The following is a 25,062-nucleotide window of genomic DNA, read 5'->3' as shown; positions in this document are numbered from 1 at the left end:
GCATTCAGCATATTTATGCCATCCAGTAGCTGTCTGCATGAATACATGGCCCTCACCAGGGCCTCTGTTACCTCTGAAGCACCGCCTCCAGAAGAACAAGCATACTGCAATCGTATGATGGTATGATGCAACAATATGTAAAATGTACCTGTTTCTATCAGGTCAGACTTCCCAACCTCTCCTCACTTTTCCCCTTGAACAGAAAGTTCCAGCAACTAATGAGTGCTAAAAATCTTCAAGATGGTTTTAAATAAATGTTAAAGAATAACTATGATGGTTAAATGTACATGTCAACTTGACTGTATCATGGGATGTCTACATATTTAAACACTAATCTGGGTGTGATGATGAAGGTATTTGGAATGAAACTGATATTCGAATTGACAGACTGAGTAAAGTAGATTGCCCTTCCCAGTGTGGGTAAGACTCATCCAATACATTTAAAGCTTGAAAGCATCCAAAGACTGAGCAAGAGAGAATTTGCTCTCTCTGCCTAACAATGTAGAGCTGGAACTTACAACATAAGATTCTCATGCTTCTCAGATTGCAACTATTATCATGCAGGTCTTCAGACTGCAAATCTTGGGACTTCTCAGCTTCCATAATCATTTTGTGAGTCAAACCCTTATTATCTATTGATCGACTGATCTATCATTTCACTGTATTTGGCCAGCTGGAGTAAAATAGGGTAGACATTTGAATCTTTGGTATCAGGTAGGTCCCTAAGATTCTATCTCAGAGATAAACATTCCAACTCCTCTTTCTAGCAAAGATGGAGAACTACAAATTATTTATCATCTTTTTTTCCCTTTATCTTCTTCTTTTAAGGACCATCACGTTCCCCAGATTATTTCAGAACAATTTGTATTTGAAATTAATGAAATTATGGGTTTCATTAGATAGATTTTACTTGAGAATGGATTACCATTTTTGTTTAATTACCACTCACACCTTCTAAAACACACACACACACACACACAGAGAGAGAGAGAGAGAGAGAGAGAGAGAGAGAGAATTCAGTGATTACTCATGACCATAAGAGAGATTTTATCTCAATATGGGTGGTAAATATATAAAGATTCCTAGTGCCATTTTATGCTTTATTTCTTAAAAAATAATGTTAATCCTTCCACAAGAAAACATTTCATCCCTTGGGAAGAATCTTTGATTATTCCCATCATTCTGCTTTATTTTATATTAATAACTCTTTTCATTAATTTTACTATTAACTTTTGACTTCTAGCAATGTTTTATCACTAGTGATTTTTTTCAGACAACCACAGGGTAATATGGTAAGGATTAATAATTTAATAAAGGAGAATAACTTTTTTAGATTCCTAGAAAGTTCCAGGCCAAGGTAAGGTAATTTTCTTATAAAAGATGCCAAATGAAACTGCGTCTTAAAATATGTTATCAAGTATCTCCTTAACAGAAATCTATACACATACCTGTTGCTCAGCCAACTTCAATAAGATTACAGGACTCAAGTCAAAGATGCCCCAATATAGAATTCATTATAATAGAGCTATTGTTAAAGTCTCTAACTTTCAGTTGCTTCTGCAGATTAAACAAAGAATTTTCAGGGCATTGCCATAAGACATGTTTTTATGCCTAACAGAGCCATCTGATCAAATTCTTTTAAATTTGTAGTAGGCACCCAATTTTTGAAGATCACCCACCACTGCTTGTCAAGGTTAATTATTTGTTTGGATTTGATCTGCAATATAAAGAAAATGAAGCAAAGAAAGACAAGCAAGCAAAGAGGTATAATCTCTACCCATGTTTTCCATTTTTATCTTTCAGATAGAAGCTTTGAAGAAGCATTTGAGGGACACCTGGGTGCCCTAGTGGTTTAGCATCTGCCTTTGGCTCAGGTCATGATTCTGGAGTCCTGGGATTGAGTCCTACATTGGGCTCCTGGCTAGAAGCCTGCTTCTCCCTCTGCCTATGTCTCTGCCTCTCTCTAAGAAGAAGAAAAAAGAAAGAAAGAAGAAAGAAAGAAAGAAAGAAAGAAGAAGAAGAAAGAAAGAAAGAAAGAAAGAAAGAAAGAAGAAAGAAGAAAGAAGAAAGAAAGAAAGAAAGACACATTTGATTTTATGATACAGAGAGTAAATGGCTTCTTTCTCATATGAACCCAAATATCTAACTAGGGTTAAACATTACCTTTTAAAATTAGGTTGATAAGAAGAATTTTAACTATAATATTCATCTTGTTCCACTTATATCTTATTATGTCCAAATAATAAGCTTCCTTCTAGAAAATGTTAGAAGCACTGGACATAAGGACATGAAGGAAGAAGATAAACAGATCAAAATTCCAACCATCTTCATATTAAAACAAATTCATACTTATAGTTATAACACTATTAAAATTCTCCCTCATGCCTCAGGACCTGAGTACTAAATTTTCTGTGATATATTTGAGAAAACTATGTGCTGTTCTCTAAATTATTTAAAACTATTTATGTTTTTATATTGAAATTTAATCTCTCAGTTTTTGTTTAGATTAACTATTAAAAGTAAAACATTTACCTAACCCTTATTTTTGTCTTGTAATAGCATTTGTGCTTGATTTTAGTTAAATTTGTTAGTTTTAAATCAATTAGTGTTACAAAATAATATTTAAAAATTCCAAGGCCACTTTAAAAACAGCCTCTGTTCCCAGTTACTATAAAGCATCACTCACTGGTCATGAGTATTTTCCATATATTTGTAGGTTATCTTTCATGTAGCATAGGTAGAGTATTTTATTGCTTATCCCAAAAAAGGCAATTGAAAAGTCAACTTCTTTGAATTTTTCCAAATTTCAAATATATTTTTACATGCATCAGTGAGATAAATCATTTATGAAACTCTCATTAGAAAGCATTACATAATACATGTTGCCATCATATCTGAGATTTCTAAATCATACCTTTCATTTGCCTTCTTCCTTATTTAAATTTTCTAGGTTGAGTTTTGAGCCACATAGCTTTTCCTGAAGTGACAGAGGACATCAGTGACACAGAACTTACAAGTTGTCTTTTCCATTTCTGCACAAAATCATTTTGACTTTGATTAAAGTGACTGACCACCAGAGGGTTGACTGAATTGACAGACTATTACTTTACCTTTTAAGAAATCAATTTATTCAATCAAAAGGGCAATCTGATTGTATTTCAGATATGACCTAAAATGATCTTTATCAATGTTGAGATAACCAGTTCAAAACAATCACTAAAGAATGAAGTATTTCAAAACTTATTACTAACACTCATTACCCATGGCTGCATCAATTTGGAATTTTAATCATTTACACCTATTCCCTGCTGGGTGAGTTCCATAAGACACTAAAGTATATAAAGAATTTTACTCTCCCAAACACCATGATTTCATAGGTAGAACCTAGAATGAAATTGCCTAAGAAGCATTAATGATGCAGAAAGCATAAACCTAACTTAGCATATGGTACCTTCATAGAAAACCTAAACACTACTTATATGATCCACTGGGTAGGAAAAAAATCATGGAAGAAAAATGGAAGCTTTATTTATTTATTTTAGAGAAAGAAAGAGAGAGAGAGAGAGCATGTGTGCACATGGGAGAGGAGGGTCAGAGGGAGACTCTCAAACAGACTCCCCACTGAGCTGAGTGTTGAGCCCTATGCAGGGCTCAGTCTCATGACCCTGAGATGATGACGTGAGGCAAATTCAAGAGTTGGACACTGAATGAGCCACCCAGGTGCCCCTAAGATTGTATTCTTAATTTTGTGTTAAGTCAAACGTTTTAAATGAAATTTAAAATGAAGACAATGGTTTCACTTTATCACAGAAATTACAAAGTACTAAAATTTCAAATTATACCCCACTAATTTGGAATTGTGAAAATTTTGACTTTTTTTCTGTCTTGAAATTTATATTTGACCCAATGTAAAGAGAAGTTCTTTAGACTGTTTTTCAGTCTTTATAAATAACATGGACACAGACAAGGACTCCATTCAGTTCCTGTATGTCTTTGACACTTCTCTAACATTTGACAACTCTCCCTTTAAGAAAATTTATCCCAAGCTCAGTCTTTCTCCAGGCAACAGAAGCTGACCATAATTTAATAATGTCATTTTCATCACATTATATTTATTTTTATAGTTGCCTTCTGTTTTCAGCAGAGAATACTGGTTTTCTATTCACAGTACTAATATAAAGTTTTCTCTTTAAATAAATTTAGAATACAAAGTGAATCAATTTAAAGAAAATATTGAGTAATAATTGTACAGGTGGTAAGCAAGTATATCTGAAAATCAAGACAGTGGTAAAAATGGCTAGATATTGGGGAGTAAATATAAAACCAGTACATAAAAAATTATGGACAAAACTGTAAGAGGAAAACCATCTACTTGGGTGAACAAATTAATTTCAATCCCTTTTCTAGTATTCATTTGCATACCATTGTATTAATTCTAAATTACTTCTGTTTATTTATTTGAATGATCCTATCAAAACCTTTACTCAACAATATTTTGATAGCTTCTTGTTCAATACAGTAATAGCCTGAGAGTAAAAAGACTAAATCCCTTAGACGGGGAAAAAAGAAAAAAGTCTGTAACTCAAAAACTTCATTCAACAAATGCTTATCAATCACTCAGTACATCCAACATGATAAGCCAGATTTGAGGAAGGATAAAAAGATCTGTGTCCAATCATTATTCAAAAGCTATTTTTTGAGTAGCTATGATATGCAACAAAGCCACTTGTTGTGTAGGATTTAATTCAAGGAAAAGAAGGAGAAAAAGGAGGAATAATAAGAGGAGGAGGAGAAAGATGGGGGCGATCCCCATAATTATTAAACAAGGATTCTGAATTCAAAGAGATTACCATCTAGTCATTATCACTTATTATTATCCTTGTGTTTTACTTATAGTCCTAGATACTATTTCATTTTCTCATATATTGCCTTAAAAAAAAAAAAGCAATGTAGGGATCCCTGGGTGGCTCAGTGGTTTGGCGCCTGCCTTCAGCCCAGGGCGTGATCCTGGGGTCCTGGGATTGAGTCCCACATCGGGATCCCTGTGTGGAGCCTGCTTCTCCCTCTGCCTGTGTCTCTCCCTCTCTCTCTCTCCCTCTGTGTCTCTCATGAATAAATAAATAAAATCTTTTTAAAAAAAGCAATGTATTATTTAGTAAAAGGTAATATTTGTATATTTAAGAGACATTTCCTTTGAGTGTCAGATTCTATGAAACTCAATAATAAATTCATGAAATACAAAACAACACAACCTTAAACCCATAGAAATGTTTACCAAATTCTGCAGACTTGGCCTTTCACATCTTCCAAGGCCAATTCTTTCCTTTTCCCCAAGGAATGAATTCAAAAATCTGTAAAATAAAGTCACAGTACTAAAGCAGTACTAACTTGAACATATGCATTTAATATAAAAGCCCACAAGCATAACTTGAAGTTTAAGTATATAAATTAAATTTGTTCAAAGGAAGCTGCTAACCTTACAAAGATAGTGTTTTCAATCTTTACTATATGTGTATATTTCACTTAGGATGAGTGGAATTGTGAAATTATAATATAGTTATTAAACTACTTGCATATATAATCTTTTCTTCCTCTTTACACTATGATAGAAGTCTATGAGGACTTTCACAGAAAAAGATAAAATCTATCATGTTCTAAGAAAGGGTGGTAGTTTTTTGATATGAAAATGGATTTGGATTCAACACTTAAAGGATATTTTCATTTCTGATGTACTAAAGGCAGATTTCCAAAAAACTTTTGTACCATATGTACTCACATATCGAGTATCATTTTGTTTAAAAAAATTTACAGAAAAATTACAAGACTTTCTTTGTACCCTAGATCCTATGTGATGGTATGGAAGGCTTTCCCAATGCATCTGAAGCTAATGATATAGCTGGCATAAACACTATGCCAGCCCTCTAACCTAGCCTTCTATTTGTATGGACTGTTCTCTCTTTTCAAAAGGACTATGAAACAGCCAATCACGCCAATAAATACAAACATCAGTCACCTGGGAATCAACTTTAATTTTTCATTACTTCATTTCAACCAATAGTACGGGAGAAGGAATAATATTTGTTGTCAACGAGATTAAGCCAGAAAACTGATCCTGCAAAGGTAAGCGAGGATAGTGACCCAACCGTGAAATCCTCTGGCCTTCATAGCTATTTCACCAAATCCTGGGGCCATTCCTGCGTTCCTGCAGCAAATGGGGCAAATATGGGTCCAAACACTTTCAACAGCCTAACTCCATCTGAAGCCTATCTACTCAGTTCGGATAATCAGTGCCTGGGCTCCTTCCACGATGGCCAATCCCCACCTAGTATCATAGTTACTATCTACACCCCTCCCTGTCTTTTCTTCTCAGTCAATATTCAAATGGTATGCCAGCTACTGTAAGCAATGGAAAACACTGCTAAAAAGAACAAATCCCTTAGGGCAGGGGTGCTCACTAATTCCTACAATTTTAGATATCCTGTCTCATGCGGCAGCTTCATCTAATTTTGATTTCCATAAAAGTAAAAAAAATATTTTTAATGTGAAAAAACTTCCAATATTACATATTTGTGGCCATTTGAGTCTTCAATTCTACTTAAATACCATTTTACTGCCTTGAATGTTCTAATGAAAGCTTTTGCTGCTTCTTACAGTGTATTTCTTTGAGTTCTTACTATAGCTTCTATGATGGTCTTGGGTTCCTCGCTTCCTTAATTAACTTCTCATCACATAGAATCACTAGAATTTCTTATTAGAAATGAATACCTCAAAATTATTTTTATCATTAGACTTTTTTTAATATTCCACAAGAATACCATTTCAAGAAATTAGAGAAAAGTGGGGGGGGGGCTTTCTATCACAAATCCAGGATATTTTTGAGATCTTAGGTGATGATTTCTATTGTTTAGATCTATCATAACCTCCTTGCAGACAGAAGGGGAAATATTACTCACATTCTGAGGGTGTCAAGAAGGAAAACAAAACAGAATCACTGAAGCCATTGATAAACAATAAAGATCTGTGTGGTTTAGCCACTTTTAATCAGGAATTCTTTTACCTGCAACCCAAAGCATTCTGTTAAGTCTCGGAGATCCCTATTAGCACAGCCAGATCAGTTTACTGTTTACACTATTACACTATTACACTAATTACACTATTAATCAGAGATGAATAGTGAGAGTCACAGTCTGGAGCAGGGAAGAAGGTAGCACTCTGGTGATGCCTATTCTGGGTTTCCTGACCAAGTTTCCTCTGTAGTTTAGTTTTCTACAATATACACAAACTGTCATCTGCTCAGTCTCAGGATGGCAAAGACTTGGAAACTGATCTCCATCTCCCCCTAGGGCCATGGCCATCAGTTAATCCACAAAGAAGAAATCAAGGCAGTTAGTTACCTGTAGACCAAAGGAAAGGTTGTAGACAGAAGTCTCAAGGTAAACTAACTCTCCTGCAGGTGAAAGTGGATGGAGGGAAGCCCTGATATGTAGCCTTTGCCAATTTTCACGATATAATAATCTCAGCATAGATTTCAAACAACCAACAATTTGATAACTGGCTAACAAAATTCCTGAATATTTAACAATCAACTCTGTAAAGACAGTGCTAGTTCCACATCAATAAAAGTAAGTATATGTTTCCTTGCTTCAGATGTTAGTCTAATAAAGTTATCTTTTTTTCTGAGAAATCATTGTGTACCAATAGGAAGCATTATTAAAGGAAAGTCAGGCACATAAAATTCATAATCAGCTCTTCTCTTCATGGAGCTTGTAGTCCAGTGGCAAGTTCAGCAACCTTTGTAAGATAGAACCAAAAATCATTCCTAAGGCAACATATTTAAAAGTGCAAATTAACTTAAAGTAAATCAACACTTAAATACCTAAGGCATAAGGAAAATGAGTATAATAGTCCATCTCATAGGGTGGATAAAAGACCTAAATGAGATCACAGATGAGAAGTCTTTTGGTGAGTTATAGGTCTCTACAGAAATGTAAAGGATCATTCCTCATAGAGTGGAGTGAGGCTAACCAGACAAGGCAACATCTGGGTTCCCAGGACATGGTAATTGATGATGACAAGGTCAAAGATGGAAAGGGAGGATGCCTGGGGATACTGGGAAGACAGAGCAGCAAACAGAGCTCACTGACCCTAATGACAGTGGGGTGAATTGTGTTCACACAGCCAAATTATTTCCTAACCATACCACCACTGCCTTTTTCCATCCCTTTTATTATACAACCATTACTAAGACCTTAATTCCTCTAATGTCTCAAAGGCTATATCTGTAAAACTGTCCTCTAAGAGCTGTTTTTAGGATATTCAGAATAAAGATCTAAATGCTCATGAGAATAGGCTTCCCCAAATTCAAGATCTAAGTATGGCTTAGCAGGTTAAAAGGCTGGCCTTTGGGACTGAATTCTTACTCTGCCACCTGCTAGCTATATGCCTTGTACAAGCAATTTAAATTCTTCATGCCTCAATTTCCTCATCTACAAATGGAGATGGTAATATTTAACTTATTAAGGTTTTCAGATTAAACAAACTAAAACATATAAATTATTTGGTATAATTCCTGGCATATAGTTATGGCTCAATAGTTGTTGGAAGCTATTATTATTGATTTGAAAAGTATTCCAGGGGCAGCCCAGGTGGCTCAGCAGTTTAACCCCACCTTCCGCTCAGTGCCTGATTTCTGGAGACCCAGGATTGAGTCCCACGTCAGGCGCCCTGCATGGAGCCTGCTTCTCTCTCTGCCTCTCTCTCTCTCTCTTTCTCTCTCTCTGTGTGTGTGTGTGTGTGTCTCATAAATAAATAAATAAAATCTTTAAAAAAAAGAAAAGTATTCCATTCAAAATTTGGATTAAAAGTCTTTTTAAACATATAGTAAAGAAATTTTAGGCAATTAAATTAGTTTTAGGATTTTTTTTTTTTACCACTTAAGCGTCAACTTTGCCTCACAACTAGCCTTCTTATGGTTGAAAGTTCATTGACTTAGTGTAAGAAAGCTGCTTAATACCTCATATGCATCCAACATGGAAGGGACAGAGAGAGGGAGAGAGAGACACCAGAGGAAGAATCTGATCTACAACATGTCTCCTATCAAGTCACATGATCAACCTCATACCAATTTCTCTGGCCAGAGGGTTGGATATGCTGACTAGATGGAGCTGTGATGTTTGGAAAATTAGAGGTCTGGGTGGGAAGAGATGAAGTGGATAACCTACAAAGGGATCCTATAGTTTCAAAACCATTTCTTCTACTCATTTCTTACACTCAAACTATAAAAAACAGTCTATTCAGCAATGGACATGATTCAAATTTTGACTGCCTATAATTCTGGTACCATGTTACATTAAAAAGATGATGTTGGCTGCCATTTACTGCCATTTACTCTTGCCCTTGTTTTCCACCTCCATAAAAATGGTAAGGAAATTTCCTTATAACGAAAATATTTACTAGCTCCAATATTGGTGGCTACTGTATTTTTTTGATAGAGCCAATTTTCTTATTTCACTATAGTGACATATACCAAGGTATAGAAGGTTAATTGTGTATATAAAAAGACACCAGCCAAAAGCTAAAAATAGAAGAATTTAAACAATTTTATTGCTGAATAATGACAACCAATTTGCATGACTATAGTTGGACTGACTGAATTATAACCACTTGTTTTCAGACATTCATAAAAATAAGATCCAAGAAAAAGATTAGGCACCTCTTGCATGGCTTTTCTTCACTGTTTTTGTCATACAAACAAGCTTAGATTTTGACTTAACACTGCCTTGGTTCTCAAACTGCAAGCTTCTCCTTATGACAGTAGCTTTCTATTATTATGATGGATGAAACCCCAAATAATATTTACTCTATCCTATTGGAAAAAAAACATGAAAATGTCCAGAGGAGAAAAATCTCTAAAAGTAATAAATGAAATACATCCACCAATAAAGGGGAATAGAATTTTGGTCCCTGGTCTCCTTTTCAAGTATTACTCTTCTGGAGGGAATGCAAGACTGTATCAGAAAATTAAACATGACTTTAGTTCCTACATTCCAATGCTAGATACTTTAAAAGGACCAGAATTAGCTTAATGAAATTTTAAAAGTAACAAATGCTTCATGGATCCCATGTATAACACATTTCTTTCTATGAAACCCCTATAACCAAATGGATCCTTGAATGACAAAGCAAGGGAAAAGGCATAAAATCAGAGAAATTAAGAGTGATATGAGCCTTCTATTGATACCAGCTCTATTTCTTTGCCTCTATGTCCTATATATCTAAACCTCTATCTATCAAAACAACATATCCTAAAGAACAACATGGTGACAGAGATGAATTTCAATCTGACAAATGCAGTGAACTAAAAAATGAACTATATCATAAACCATCGCTCTTTCTCAATCCAAATAGAAAAAAATATCCTAAAGAAACTTACATTCTCTAGGAAATAACTAGGGTAATGTGGAAGGTGTTCACTACATTTCTGAAATACTGCATGAGTAATCAGTCAATCTAAAGCCATGCAGAAATTATCCTTTAGTAAAATGCTTTCCCATGTTCCATGTTAAACTGTGGCTTTGTTCACTCATAGTTTTTTCAAATACTACTCTTATCCCCCAACAACAGAGTTTTAGACTGCAAAGGCTAAATAAAAAGTTTGTTGACATTTTTCATTTAAACCAATCATTTTGGCAGCATAGAAACACTGCCATATTCATTTACTTATCCAATCTATCCACATGATTCACTACTTTTCTATAAAAGAAAAATGCACATCTTGATTAATGAGATAATCTGTGAAGCAATTGTGCTAACTTTTCTAAATTTCATACCTATTAATTTCAATAAATTTCCACTAATTTCTGCATTATGAAATTGATTGAGTGGGAACATCTAATCTGTCTTTACAAAATCCTTTATTATTGCAACTATACTTCTGCAGCTTTTTAAAACCATTTTGTGAACTTTTCATCAATATTGCTGAAGTTGTCTATACCTACCATCCTAAAATGTGCCACCTATTTTAAGTAGCTAAATCCACTCAAATTTTACTTCAGAGTAATCTCAGGTTATCATATTGATTGTGCCATAAGGCATGAGCACTAGAACATTGTGTTTAAATGCATAGACTGCAGTGTGAACTGGCAAAAGCCCCATGCTTGACAGGGAACATTTGGTCAGTGGACTCTTGTTACATTGATCCTGCCCTCTCACACTTACCAGCACCCACAAACCTACACAGTGTTTACCAGGGCAGCAGCAAGACTAGAGAACAGCTATATGTCAAGGTAAAAAAAAACAATAACTTAATGATATAAATCAAAGATGCCAAGATTCCAAGCTTAAGTAACTAGATGAAAGTGTCATCACTTTAGAAAGTTGAGATGGGGAGCTGATGAGAATCATCTGGAACTTGGTGAGTGTGGGGTGATGCCCAGTTAGAAAGTAGTAGACAACTGGATGTGGGATACTGAAATCTGAGTTAAAGGACATGCACATGCAGAGTTCTCTGCGCATGCAGAGTTCTGAGTAAAGAGAGAACACCCCCATGAGAGAGAGGAAGAAAAAGCTAGAGACAAAGGCAGGAACAGAAAAAGTAGTATCAGTGAATGGGTAAATGTGAATGAGTATTTTAAAAATGTTTAGGGGCACCTGGGTGACTCAGTTGGTTAAGTATATGCCTTTGGCTCAGGTCATGACTCTGGGGTCATGGGATGGAGCCCTGCATTGGGCTCCCTGCTCAGCTCCCTCTCACTCTGCCCCTCTCCCCTGCTTTGCGCGCATGCTTGTGTGTGTGTGTGTGTGTGTGTGTGTGTGTTCGCTCACTTGCTCTCTCTCTCTCTGTCAAATAAATAAAAATATTTTTAAAAAATAATGTTTAAAATTATAACTGGCAGATGAGGACAAAAAAGTATACATTAAAAAGAAAAAAGGAAGGGGGTGCCTGAATGGCTTAGTCTGTAAGCATCAGACTCTTGATTTTTGGTTCAGGTCATGATCTCAGGATGGTGAGACTGAGCCCCACATAGGGGCTCTGTACTGGGCATGGAGGCTACTTAAGATTCTCATTCATTCTCTCTCTCTCTCCCTTTGCCCCTCACAACCTCCTGCTTACTGGTGCACTCTCGCGTACTCTCACACCAAAAAAAAAAAAAAAACGAAAAGAAGGAGGAGGAGGAGGAGGAGGAGGAAGGGAGGAAACCAGGTGAGAGAAGGGCCTTAAAATCTATTCATTTGTTATTAATTTATTTAATAAATATTTATTGAGCATCTACTCTGTGCTAGGCATTGAGGTAGAAGAGGGGCATATCCAGGTACAAAATAAATTCAGCCTGTGCCCTCTTGAAGTCTATAGTCTAGCAGAGAAGAGAGTAAGAATTGGACAGACAGCATAACCCCCCTCTTTCCTTCCCCACCCTCCACAAATATGAATAATTGGGATAAATCTCCAAAAAAGAAGAAAAAAAATAAGGTACAGGTGCTGGGAACATATACAAAAGGGAGCTACCTAACCTTGTCTGAAGTATTAGTGAAGGTTATCCTAAGAAAGTGACACTATCTGGTGAGTCATAAAAAAAGAGAAAGAAAAGATCACCTAAGTCAGAGGGAGTAAAGATCTCACACACTAAAGAAGAGAGTGAAACATACAGTGCCAGTCAATAAAGACACCCTGGCAATCTTTAGGATCCTCTTTTCCTTCTTTTCTCCTGCTTTTTTTTTTACTTTAATCCCAAAGCCAAGTATAAGAAAGCAGTTAAGGGTGGAGTTGGAGTTGGAGTAGACTCTGCCAACGGTTTACCCAATATCTATTTACCAGTTCTGCCTTACTAAACAGAACCCTGGGACGCCTGGGTAGCTCAGTGGTTGAGCATCTCCCTTTGGCTCAGGGTGCGATCGCAGGGTCCAGAATCAAGCTCTGCATCAAGCTCCCTGCGAGGAGCCTGCTTCTCCCTCTGCGTATGTTTCTGCCTTTCTCTGTGTGTCTCTCATGAATTAATAAATAAAAATCTTTAAAATAAATTTTAAAAATTTAAAAACTAAACAGAACTCTAAGTTTTTTAGGGTAGCAGTAAACCCAGCTAAAACATTAACTTTGTCAGCCTGCCTTGCAGCCAGGGGTAACTTATGAAAATTCTGGTCTATAAGACTTAAGAATGAAGCTGGGGATTTCAGGAGTTTTGTTTTCTTATTAGCAGCACAGCTCCTTCTGTGGGCACCTGGTTTTCTTTTCCCTATCTTGAAAGACACAATGAGGCCCCAAGTGAAGCAGTCAAGCCATCTTGTAAGTTAAGGTAACCATAAGAATGAAAGCCACAGCGGCTCCTGGGTGGCTCAGATCATGATCCCAGCGTTCTGGGATCTAGTCCTGCATCAGGCTCCCTGCTCAGTGAGGAGTCTGTTTCTCCCTTTCCCTCTGGTCTTCCAATGCCCCCCACCTCCACACTCATGTGCATACATGGGCTTTCGATCTCTCCATAATGAGTAAATTTTTAGAAATCTTTAAAATAAAATAAAAGCCACATACTAACAGTGACAACTAACAGTGCCTGCAACTTCAATGACATTCTGGAGCCTCTGCAACAGTTCCAGATCCTCTACCTGTGGGCATTGTGTTAGGAGAGAAAGCTACCTTCCATTAGCTTAAACTAGTGTAGACTAGTTTCTGTTACTTGCAGTCAAATGTAATCCCTAACTGGCATAAGGATGTGGTCGTGTGAGGGGAATAATCACTGTCAAGACAAACAAAGTAGGGAGGAAGGAACAGAATAGGAATAGGAAGAGAAACAGGGATATAAAACCATTTTTAGACCCTTTTTACAACATGGATACTGTTATTCCCACAAATACATAGGATAATCAAGCTATACAATCAAATAAGTGCTGCGTTATTTAGGATAATGCTTTGGAACTGTAAAAATTATCTCCTGAAAGTTGTTTAGCTTTAAACCACAGAAAACTAGGATATTTAAAGACATCTAGTTGTCACATCATAATATTTAAAAAAAAATTTTTTTTCTCCATCGTTGTACTTTAATCAAGACCATGTGAGGAAGTAATGGAAGTGTTGTTCTGAGAACTCAGCCATGTGCTATAGCAGGTGGTGGACATTTAAATGGCATTATTTATCATAAGTAGCATATAAAGGAGTATCTTAGAGTCTCTGATTCCAAAAATGTATGTCAATTTGGCAGAAGACCAGTGCTTTTTTACTTATTAAAGCATAAATGGGTTTTCAACATTTTCCTTTTCCTAATTATACATATTGATTTGTCATTACACTCCCATTTTGAAGCATATGTAAAGTCAGCTCTGGCCAGCTTGGCCAAGAATCATTACACTGGCACATTCTACAATGTTGTCCACTGTAGCACAGATTTCACTGTAAAGTGTATCCAGTCTAGGATTTGAATCCTGTTCTATCACATGCTAACTGTATTACCTGAAGCAAGTTACCCAATCTGTCTGAGCTTTAGTTTCCTGATACCTACACTGTATGAGTATTAAATGAGATCCTTTATCAACAAACACAGAATATACAAAGTCCTTCACTGTTATAAGCTCTCTACAAACATTATCTGCTTTCTCTTTTGCCCATTTCCTATATTGAACTGCATTTGAGGAATTTTCATTAAAGGAAACAGAAGCAAAAGCTAGTAAAATCTATTCTTAAAGAACAGATTCCAACCTAATTAAGTGCAACATGAAGACAGGGTTTCTACTTAAATTCTGAAGCAAGGATTATAAATATACAGAGGATGGTAAATATCAGTTGCAGCCATTACTGGAACATCATGCAGACCATATAAAGAATATTTTAAGGACTAATTCCATTTTCAAAAGGCTATGATAGTATTATGTAATCACAAAGCACAGTTCACAGAAAAGAATTTAGAGGACTCACTTTCTTGGTCCTAGAGACACAGGGTAGGGGATATTTCTGGGCAGAGCCCTGAACAGAGAGCGTTAAGGATGAGGGAGGCTTCCTGACATACACAACCCCATCTTCCTGTGACCTTTATATTCATGGCTGTCTGCCCCTCAGCTGTGTGTCTCCCTCTGCTTGAACTGGCATGGCAAATATCTCTCCTAGGGGAGCAGAGGAGAGTCCCTTACCAAGCATCCCCTCCCTGATGAGTCTGATGAGTTGTCTCTGATTATTTCACTCCTCTCAGGGCAATCTGGCAGGCAAGAGACAGTGAGAGTAAAATGATTATAAGTAGGACCTGAGTGCTAAAATAATAGTAATATTTATGGGTACTAAGGGGTTTTTTTTTTCTTGAAATAACTGTGAATGGTGGCATTTCCTTCCTTCCTTCCTTCCATTGCCTCAAAAATGTCAGTCCATTTGTTTGTTAATACAAATGTGCTGCTTCCTTGGTTCTCTCCTAAGAAGGTTGATGGGGAGGGGAGAGCAGAGAGAGGGACAGGAGCACCAGCATTATCGCCTTGTAATTATTCAGAGGATGTTTCATTTTATTTTATGTTAGAGTGGCCAAATTTGTATTATTCCTCTGTTGCCCTAATCATCATCATAAATCAGGAAACAAGAATCTCAATGTCCAATTGCCATTCAGAGTAGATACAGGAAGAAAATTAAAGCTCCCTTTCTAAGTGGAAGAAAGGGCAACTCCACTGAGCTTCCTAAGGGAATGTATGCTGTGCTGAACAGTACATTATTGAAAAAGAGATAAGCAATTGTGTGATGTACAATTGCCAACACTTTCTAGTCTTTCGACTTCAGTTCTAAATGCTTACGAGGAATAATATCTTCACATTTTTCAAAAGGCTGCTATAGGAGAAAACCACTTATACTCCCTTGCATTCAGAAGTATTGCAAACATAGCATTTATTATTTAAAGGAGAGAGACAGAGACGGAGGCAAAGCCAGAAACCAAGAGAAGCAGAGAAACCAAAGTCTTGGTTTCCATGCTGTAGAGGGCCAAAGCTGGGAATGTTTTCCAACAAAACCCTGCCCTCACCACCAGGCTCAGAAGCCCCACATCTCACTAGCTACTTCCTCTAAGAACCTGAAACCAGAGCGCTACTGCAAAGAGAGATTTTTTTTTAAAAGGAAATGAACTTTTAAGAAATATAATAAGCTCAAACCTAACCTATTAAATTATTTTCTCTCCTTGGTAATTTTTCTACTAATAAAGGTAGAAACAAGTGAGACTAACTTCCAGCAAGTCAACTAAAAACTACTGACCGGTCAGCCCTAGTGGCTTAGTGGTTTAGGGCCGCCTTCAGCCAGGGGCATGATCCTGGAGACCCAGGATTGAGTCCCACATCAGGCTCCCCACATGGAGCCTGCTTCTCTCTCTCTCTCTCTCTCTCTCTCTCTCTCTCTCTCTCTCATTCTCTCTTTTTCTCTGTCTCTCATGAATAAATAAATAAATAAAATCTTTAAAAAAAATACCAGTTTGGTCACTATAGCTATATTGTGGTAGTATAAAAGAAAAAGGTGAATCAATCCAGTTGTTATCAATCCAGTTCAATCAACAAGTCAAAGTGGTAGATATTCTAACTCTATAAAATTATACCTAAATTAAATACCTAAGTAGACTTTACTTTAAAAAGGCAATATCCATCATGTCACTAGAAAACCTACTGTTTTTCATAGTGTTTTAACACAGGGACCCCAGTCACACAAAAACATTTTTTGAAAACTGATGAATTTAGCCACATAGTTAATAATTCCTAGTTAGTAAGTTTGTTGAATCAAATTTCAACAAATTTTTAAGGTAGTAAATACGAGATTAGGTTCATATTAAAAAGATCTCTACAAGATACAGTGAAAAAACACAGGCAATTTTTATCTCTCTGGCTTTAGAGTATTTTTAAATTTTTATTTCCTTCTATACCAGCTTTATAATTGAGTTGAATTCTGATAAAACAATATGTCATATAAACCTAAGTCCTATGCCTTAGGCATTTAATAACTGGCAACAATATTAAAATTACACTTATTAGTTCTAACTTTTTTTTTTGTCTAGGAACTAGCTAGCTCACAGCCCAAACATGATAGTAATTCATAGTTAAAACTGTGTTTGGATCTTCTTAGAATACTATCACTTGTTATCTTTCTCAGTATTGATGGTGTTTTGTTTTGTTTTTCCGCAAAAAAATATTACTGTGACTATATAGACCACTCTATGGTAAATATAGAAATTCTAAGTCATCTTTGAAGTAGTAGTTCCTCAAACACAGTTCCACTGTAGCCGATAAGGACCATCTCAGTGTTTGAAAGTTTAGTCCAAACTTTAATTCATTAAAAAAAATGGAGAAATAGTCAAGCATATTGTAGAGTTTCTACTGTAAATGTCAATTTCTAATATAAAATTTTTTACCAATTTTTTACTAATAAAATCCCATTGATTTTAATGGCAGAATATTATACCTTTCTATACATTTTATTTCACCAACCACTTAAATTTTATGGCTTTTTATAACACCTAAAAGGCACTGTAGTATAGTGACCTGAGTTCAAAACCTGTCTTCCACTTAATTTCTCACCTATAAACTGGGAATAATCATATCTATATTATGATAAAATATTTTTAGTGCCTTGAAAAGAGCCTGCCACAAAGCAGACACTCCATTTATGGTAATAACATAATATATTAGATATGAAAATACTAAATGGCTTTGTAGAAACCCATCTGTGTCCCTTGCTCTCGTATGCACCATCATTTGTACATAGCTGCACACTTCACTTCAAGGACACTTTTTCTCTCTAAGACTTGGAAGAAATACTTCTTCCTTTATGTTTTGAGTAAGGCCTTTGGCTTTCTAAGCCATTTCCTTCAAAATAGGCTTTATCTGCTTTTATTATGGATTTTTTCCTTTATTTAGAACAAAATTAAAATGTTTATGAATTTTGTTTATTCATCCATTATTTATAGTTTCTTATTATGGCATGATATATTTTTTAAGTCTTCCTTACCAGTTAGTGCAAACAACCCTCACACAGTCGATTGAACCACACAGATCTATGCAAAAGGAACAAACACTGAGAATACTTTCACCTGTACAGAAAACACATTAATTTCTAAACCTGGAAACTTGTTTTTAAGGAGGAATTTATCTTTCCAAATATTCACAACTGGTTACATTCTGAAACCTAAAACTATGATTATTTCTCCTTTAAGTTTTAAACTATTAATTTTACATTTCAAAGGGATGTTAGCTCAGAAGCAAAAGGCTTTGATCATTTCATCAACTAAAAACTGTAAAATTGAATTCATGGAGACAGACCAAAAAAAAAAATCTCCTTGGCTGACAAAATTTCCAATTTTAAATCCATGGTCATCCTTCATTCAATGTTTGCACAGCTCCATGGGATCTCGTTTGCTCATTAAAGTGTGTCCCTCCATAAATAGTGGGTTTCAATGTGGTTTTCTATAACCATAAAATTTCAGAATATTAAAAACCATAACATCTGAAGGGCATTTTAGAAAATAATTTTGTAATTTTTCTGAGATGTATTCCTGACAATGTCTGTGACTTCAAAATATCACTGCATCTAGAGAATATTTCAAGTGTTCCTTTTGATATGAAAGCCTTTTCTCCAAGGCTAAGTCTGTAAATAAAGTCATTTTTAGAAAAGATGGAATTTAGTCAAATATGGAATTGGTTTCAAATCACTGCATGGCTAATCATTTGCTTGACTAAATTGATAGCTTGTCAAGTCTTTTTTATTATTATTATTAACAGCTGCCACCTCTTCTCTAGCATTTCTGGTGCCTATTCTTGCAAGGATTCAATAAGGTAAGATGAACTAACATGCATAGCTCAAGGCGTGGCACATAGAAAGCACTCAGTATCTGGCAGCTCTTACTATTTTAATAGCAATATTTTACTTTGATATTTTAAACAGAGGGAGAGAGAAAATGATTTGTCCAGCATTAGCCAATAGGAGTTTCCACTGTTTTCTGGGGTTTTTCTCTATTCATCATTATTGATGACACTAACAATTGAGATTTAATACTTTTTTCTTTTCTATTTTAATTGAGAAAATAGAACTAGTTGTTGAATTAGTCTCCCTGCAATGCTCACTCTTGCCCTCATTTTCTCCATTCTCTACACAGCACTCAAATTATCTACCACATACATCAGACCATGCCCCTTTCCTGACTGAACCCTCCAAACTTAACTTTCACACTGCAAATGAAGTCCAACTTCATCCTGTGGCCCTTGAGGTCTCCCAAGAACCAATCTCTCACATCATTCCATGGCAGGTCTTCCCTCCTCCTAGTTACACTGGTCTTGTTTATGTTCCTTGGCCTTGGTCATGCCTGTTCTCACCTCAGGGCCTTAGCACCTGTCACTGTCTTTGCCTATAGAGCTCACCACTTTTGTCTTCACATAGCTGGGTCCTTCTTTCCATAAAGTAGCCACAGAGACTACTTCCTCAGAGCAATCCCTCCCATATCCTTCTCTAGAAAGCTCCATTCTTCTGTTCCTTTGTTCCCTCTTCATACTCTATTACCCAATCTATTTCATTTCCTTCACTTTTCCCCATGACTTTATTTTTATGTAACCAATTTATGGAGAAATCTCCACTTCTTAGAATATATAAACATGAAACATTGTCCCTAACAGTACCACGTCAACCTTCCTTTCTTGAAAGGAAATAGCTCTTATGGCATCTGAGCCAAACTCCATAGCTTTTCAACCACTTGTGATGGCAGTCTCATTTCAGCCACTTGTGATGAAAGCAGTCTCATTTTATTTAGGACTTGGACTTCTACATTTCAAATATCCATCACAGAGTTAACTCAAAGCTACTCTCTTCCCCAACACAGGCCAGACCATTGTGTCTTTTGGTGGACAATAGAGTGAAATCCACTCTTTTTTTTAGATTATTTATTTATTTATTTATTTATTTTATTTTATTTTATTTATTCATGAGAGACACACAGAGAGAAGTAGAGACAAAGGCAGAGGGAGAAGCAGGCTCCATGCAGGTAGCCTGACGTGGGACTCAATCCCAGTACTCTGGGATCCCGCCCTGAGCTGAAGGCAGACACTCAACCAATGAGCCACCCAGGGGTCCCAAAATCCACTCTTTTTATAATTTCTCCTTTTCCTTTTCTCTTTAACTTTCCCTTTCTTCTCCCCTTAGACAGCAGAGTCTCATGGAACCTCAGTCTCACCCTCCATACCTAGGAGAAGAGCTGCACAAATGAAGACTCTCTCTCTCTTTTTTTCTATGCTGGTTGACTATGGAGATATGACCATATTTTTCCCCTATCCTCCCTCCCCCACTGAAATGTGGTGTTTTGGTTCCATCATGAGCTGGTTTAGGTATCAAGAGCTGCCTCTTTTAGTTCACTAGTTCATTTGCTCATTCGTTCATATAAGCAGCCATGCATTAGGTGCTCAGTAGGCGCCAGGCACTGTGGAGGCACATGTGCAAACATTTCTTGGAGTCTCTTCTATCTTCAACATTTGCTTCTTTTTTCTCATGCAAGTCATGTACAACTCACTGGCAGTCAATATCCTGTTCAAAGACTGTACACAAGATAGTTGGCCAGAAGCAAACTCCATTATCTCTGTTTAGCTAAATCTTTATAATTCTGAAAAATAGAGGAGCTAGCCTTGCTCTCAGTAGAAACAGCAATAGCTACTTTAGTTTAACAATTAAAATTATATCAATTCTAGACAACTCTGAGAGAGGGAGCCTCCTTGTCAGATAAGCTATCATTTTTTAATAGACTTTATTTCTTAGAGCAGTTTTAGGTTCACAGAAAATTGAGCAGAAAGAACAGAGAGTTCCCATATGCCTCTGCCCCCACACATGCACACTACTATTGCAGAGTATATTTTTATGTGCCTGGACACATATTGGTGGTAAAAGGTTTTCTGTGTCTTTTTGCGATTTAACAAGAATCTAACTACGAACCTTCTGAGAAAAGGAATGATGTTTTCTGAGGGAAGTACCCTTTCCCTTACCTTTCCAAGAGAGCAGCCCTGACAACTTTGCCTTTCCCCAAGAGCCCCAATAAATGGTCCAGCTCCTGCATTTGGCTATTCCCCAAATGACTGCAAGTAGAGTCACCCTAACAACTGGAATCCTCTTGAACACAGACCACCACCACACTGCTGCCAATAACCAGGATGGTGTAAACATTGCCCCATCTTTCCAGCCACCACTCACCCCTGTCCTGGGTTCTCCCAGTGGACTTCCAGTCTATCTTTAGATATACCTCACTAATCTTCAGAAGTATGTATCAAACACTCACTTTTCTTCTCTTTAGAGAGAGATCAGGGATGGAAAAGAACAGCAAGCTTAGGCTTGCTAGGCTCCAAAAACAAAATTCTCCTCTCCCACTCTACTCCAATGGTAGCAAAAAAAGCTTACAGATTCTGGCAGGGAATGAGATGCCTAGTCCACAATTATAGCAAAGCCTCCCAACACTGGTTCATTCAAAGTCCCACTCACTTGGCTCCAAGGAGGGCAAAGGACCTTCCTCCTTTCTGAGAGAAGGGCAAAGCAGGCTTTGAATATGCACTCCCCAAAATGCTGACTCCTATCCCATCCATCATCTTCTAATATTGACTGGGTTTAGTGGACAAGCTCATTCTTCCTTGAAGCCTCTCAGTACTTACTGCAGAAGGGCTGTTGCAGTGGTCAGTAGCACCTTGAACCTGGGGGTACATTAGTTCTTCAGGTCCTCAGCTTTGAGCTGAACCCACTATTCTAAGACTCAGTGGGTAAAATACCATTGTTATGTACCAGTTTCTGCTCTGTCAAGCTCAACTCATTCCTTTCTTAATTTCTAGCACCTCAGTCTATCCTCAGGACCTCAAAAAATGTTTGACATATAATAGGTACTCATTAAAGACCTGTTAAATAAATCCTGTTTTGAATACTGCTAAAATGAGAATTTAATTATATCATAATGAAGCCTATAACAAGCTTAACAGCCCTAGTGATGCAAAAACAAAAGAATATATTTTTAATTTAGTTAAAATATATATCCATTTTATTGTATTGTGCCCAATATAACAGAAAACTATTTTTTTTCCTACGTGGTATCCGTTTTATATGTTTCCAGATAGAGATGATGACCCTGACTCCTTTTCTTCTCTAGGCTTCTCATGACACATGGTTTCCAGACTCCCTACCCATCTTGGCTGCCCTTCTTCAAAGCATTAATGTTACTTTTAGGATGTGGTCTATCAGTAACAAGCAGCTGGGCCATCACTTCCTAAGAGCTAGATATTCCTTTTCTGTTAAAGGAATCTATACTTGCATTAAGATTTTGGCACTTGTTGTATGGGGTTAATTTTTTTCAGTGAAGGAACCACATAGTTGGTTCACATTAAATATGTATGGTCAATAAACCTCAGATTTTCTTTATATGGACTACTGTCAAGTCAGATCTTCACATCCTACACTAGCTTAAATGCCTTTTCAAACATAAATGTTGAATCTTACATTTAGCTCTATTACATTTCTTCTTTTTATTTTTGTCCTTTTGTTCTAGTTTCTAGAGGTTCTTAAAACCTTGTTAGCATATTGAGATATACAATTTGTCATTATTTACAAATTTGACAAACATATTTTCTATCTTCATTTAAGCCAATTTTTCCCCAAATATCTGCAGAGAAGGGAGCCAAGTCAGAGAGCCCTGTGGTGTTTTTCCTTTTCTGAACTGGCACTTTTTGAATATGGCTGCACATCCAACTGCAAATCTACCTAAGTCTGCCTAATGTTGCCCTCATGCAGCCCACATCCTAATTCTCTCTCTCCCTTTCTGTTGTTACAAAACTGGAGCTTTTAAGAAATGCTCTATAGAAAAATTTTAAAGGGATACAACAGTTCCATGATTAATAAATAAAATCACCGTCTCCTCAAAGATATATTTAAGTTACTATGCTTTATGCATAACTATCTTTTTTCTCATAAAAAAACTCCACTTCGTTACTTTCTAAATTATCACAACCTATCCTGATTAACCTCAATATTGTTGTTCTGATCTTCCAAAGATCTTCGTACCTTTTTTGAAAATCAGGATACACATCCATCTTCAGACTCCTCATAAATTCCATAAATGCCCCCAAACCCCACCATTTACAGGGCCAAATCATCCTATTCCTTAGTATTTAGGGAGCTCTAAGTCTGAGCATTGACAGGGGCTAGGCTTCCTTCTATTCTCCTTAGGAATTATATTAGTCATTTTGGGCTACTATGAGAAAATACCACAGAGTGACTAGCTTAAATTACAAAAATTTATTTTCTCACAGTTCTGGAGACTGGCAGTCCCAGATCAGGGTGCCAAGCACGGTTGGGTTTTGATGAGAACTCACTTCATAAATAAGTTACAGATGGCTACCTTTTCACTGTGTCCTCACATGGCAGAGAGAGAATAAAACTATCTAGTGACACTTCCTAAGAGGGCACTAATCCCAACATAAGGGGTCCCACCTCATACTTCATCTAAAACAAATTATCTCCCAAAGGCCCCCACCTCCAAATACTATCACCTAGAGTTAAGGTTTCAACTATGGATCTTGGAGGGACACACTTCAGTCCATAGCAGGAATTAATTAGTTATTCATATTATTTGTTTTGCTTGCCCTACTCTTTCTTAATTTGAAGATTATTTGCTCTGCTGGAAAGGATGAAATATAAGAAAATTAAGATTTAAGTTTTCTATCTTTTCTCCATAATCCAAGTAGAGAACTTATTCTGTCATTATTCCTTACTCCAAATTTAAATCTTTAAAAAGACATTTTATGAGACGGCATTTTTCAGAGCTATCATTTATTCTCAACAGGTCTCACACTTTCTGCTTTGGCATTTCCCCTAATCATACATCACTATATCCCCCAGGATTTCTGCCCTGCAACCCTGTCACATTCAACTCATTTTCATTGATGATCAACCAGCTGCTAGCAGCACTTCAGAAAGGGCAATGCTTTACCTCTGCCTGTCACTCACCAAAGATAGACTATCTGGGACATCTGAGTTCTGCAGCCTACCATCAAAGAAGACTGTTCCTACCAACTTTCTAACAATGGTCCTTAAGGAAAACTGAAGCCCTGTATTTTGTAAAGGTTCATTTACTGCCTCAATTTGGGGTACTTAAAAAAATCAATAGCACTCTTAATTCCCACTGGAGATAAATAACCCAAATCTTTAACTATGTATGAACATAGGAAATTTAAGAAAATATAAAAAGACCGTTTAGCCTTCAAATGATCTGTTCCCTTCTTAGAACTCCACTTTTCCCAATCTGGATGGCATCCAGATTTGGAGATGAGAGGGGATGAGAGAAAGAGCTTGTGGTTTTTTCCTATAAGATAGGGAGGATAAGAGTTTTCTATTTTTAAATTTTAATTTTTCTTTTTTGTTGTTTTATTTCTACTGAAGACTGAATTAGGAAAGATCTTTTGCTGTACAATCTAGAAAGCTTTTATTCAAAACTTCTCTCAGAAGCCATTCTAAATATTCTTAATCAGTGCATTTTTAGAAATCACCTTAAGGCCTTCCTTTTCTTGATTTTTGTCAATATGGTATCTTGTTGTAACTATATTTTCTTGACCATAATGAGGTTAAAAATCTTTTCACATGTGAATTATCTCAGTATATGCTTTTACCCATTGGATGTTGTTTTTAGTTGAATGTAAAGATAGTTTATTTATATACAGTAAGCTTCTGCTTGATGATATATGTGTCACACTTTTTGTTTCCTACTCTGTTGTCTTCTGACATTTTTTATGATGTCTCTCCTACCCAAAAATTGTAAAGATTTTTTTTTATCTCACTAATTCTTTTAACCTATAAAGTTCCATATGCTCTGATCAATGGAAAAGCAATATTCTTTCTTCAGACTTATCTTCTCTGGTCCAAATATCTTAAGCCTTTTTTCCCAAGGTTCTTATTTTGAGTTTTATATCCTTGAGACTTACTCCAAATAATCTCCATGGCCTTTTATCAGATTTCAACAACCATGTCACTAATAAAATTAATTATAATTATAATATCAATATCTAAACATTTATTGAACACTTATTATGGACCTTGGACTGATCTAGTTATTTATCTGTACCTTC

The 25,062-nt window shown here is 36.3% G+C and overlaps 1 protein-coding gene across 3 annotated transcripts in view; it reads right to left on the bottom strand.

The window, feature by feature from the left end:
- The window catches only part of GRM8 (glutamate metabotropic receptor 8), a 745,814-nt gene that overhangs the window by 502,355 nt on the left and 218,397 nt on the right, over nucleotides 1–25,062 (bottom strand). The window lies entirely within an intron of this gene.

This window comes from Nyctereutes procyonoides, unplaced genomic scaffold, assembly GCF_905146905.1.
Source record: "Nyctereutes procyonoides isolate TBG_1078 unplaced genomic scaffold, NYPRO_anot_genome, whole genome shotgun sequence".
Taxonomy (NCBI): Eukaryota; Metazoa; Chordata; class Mammalia; order Carnivora; family Canidae; genus Nyctereutes; species Nyctereutes procyonoides.
This window is presented reverse-complemented; position numbering and strand designations above follow the sequence as displayed.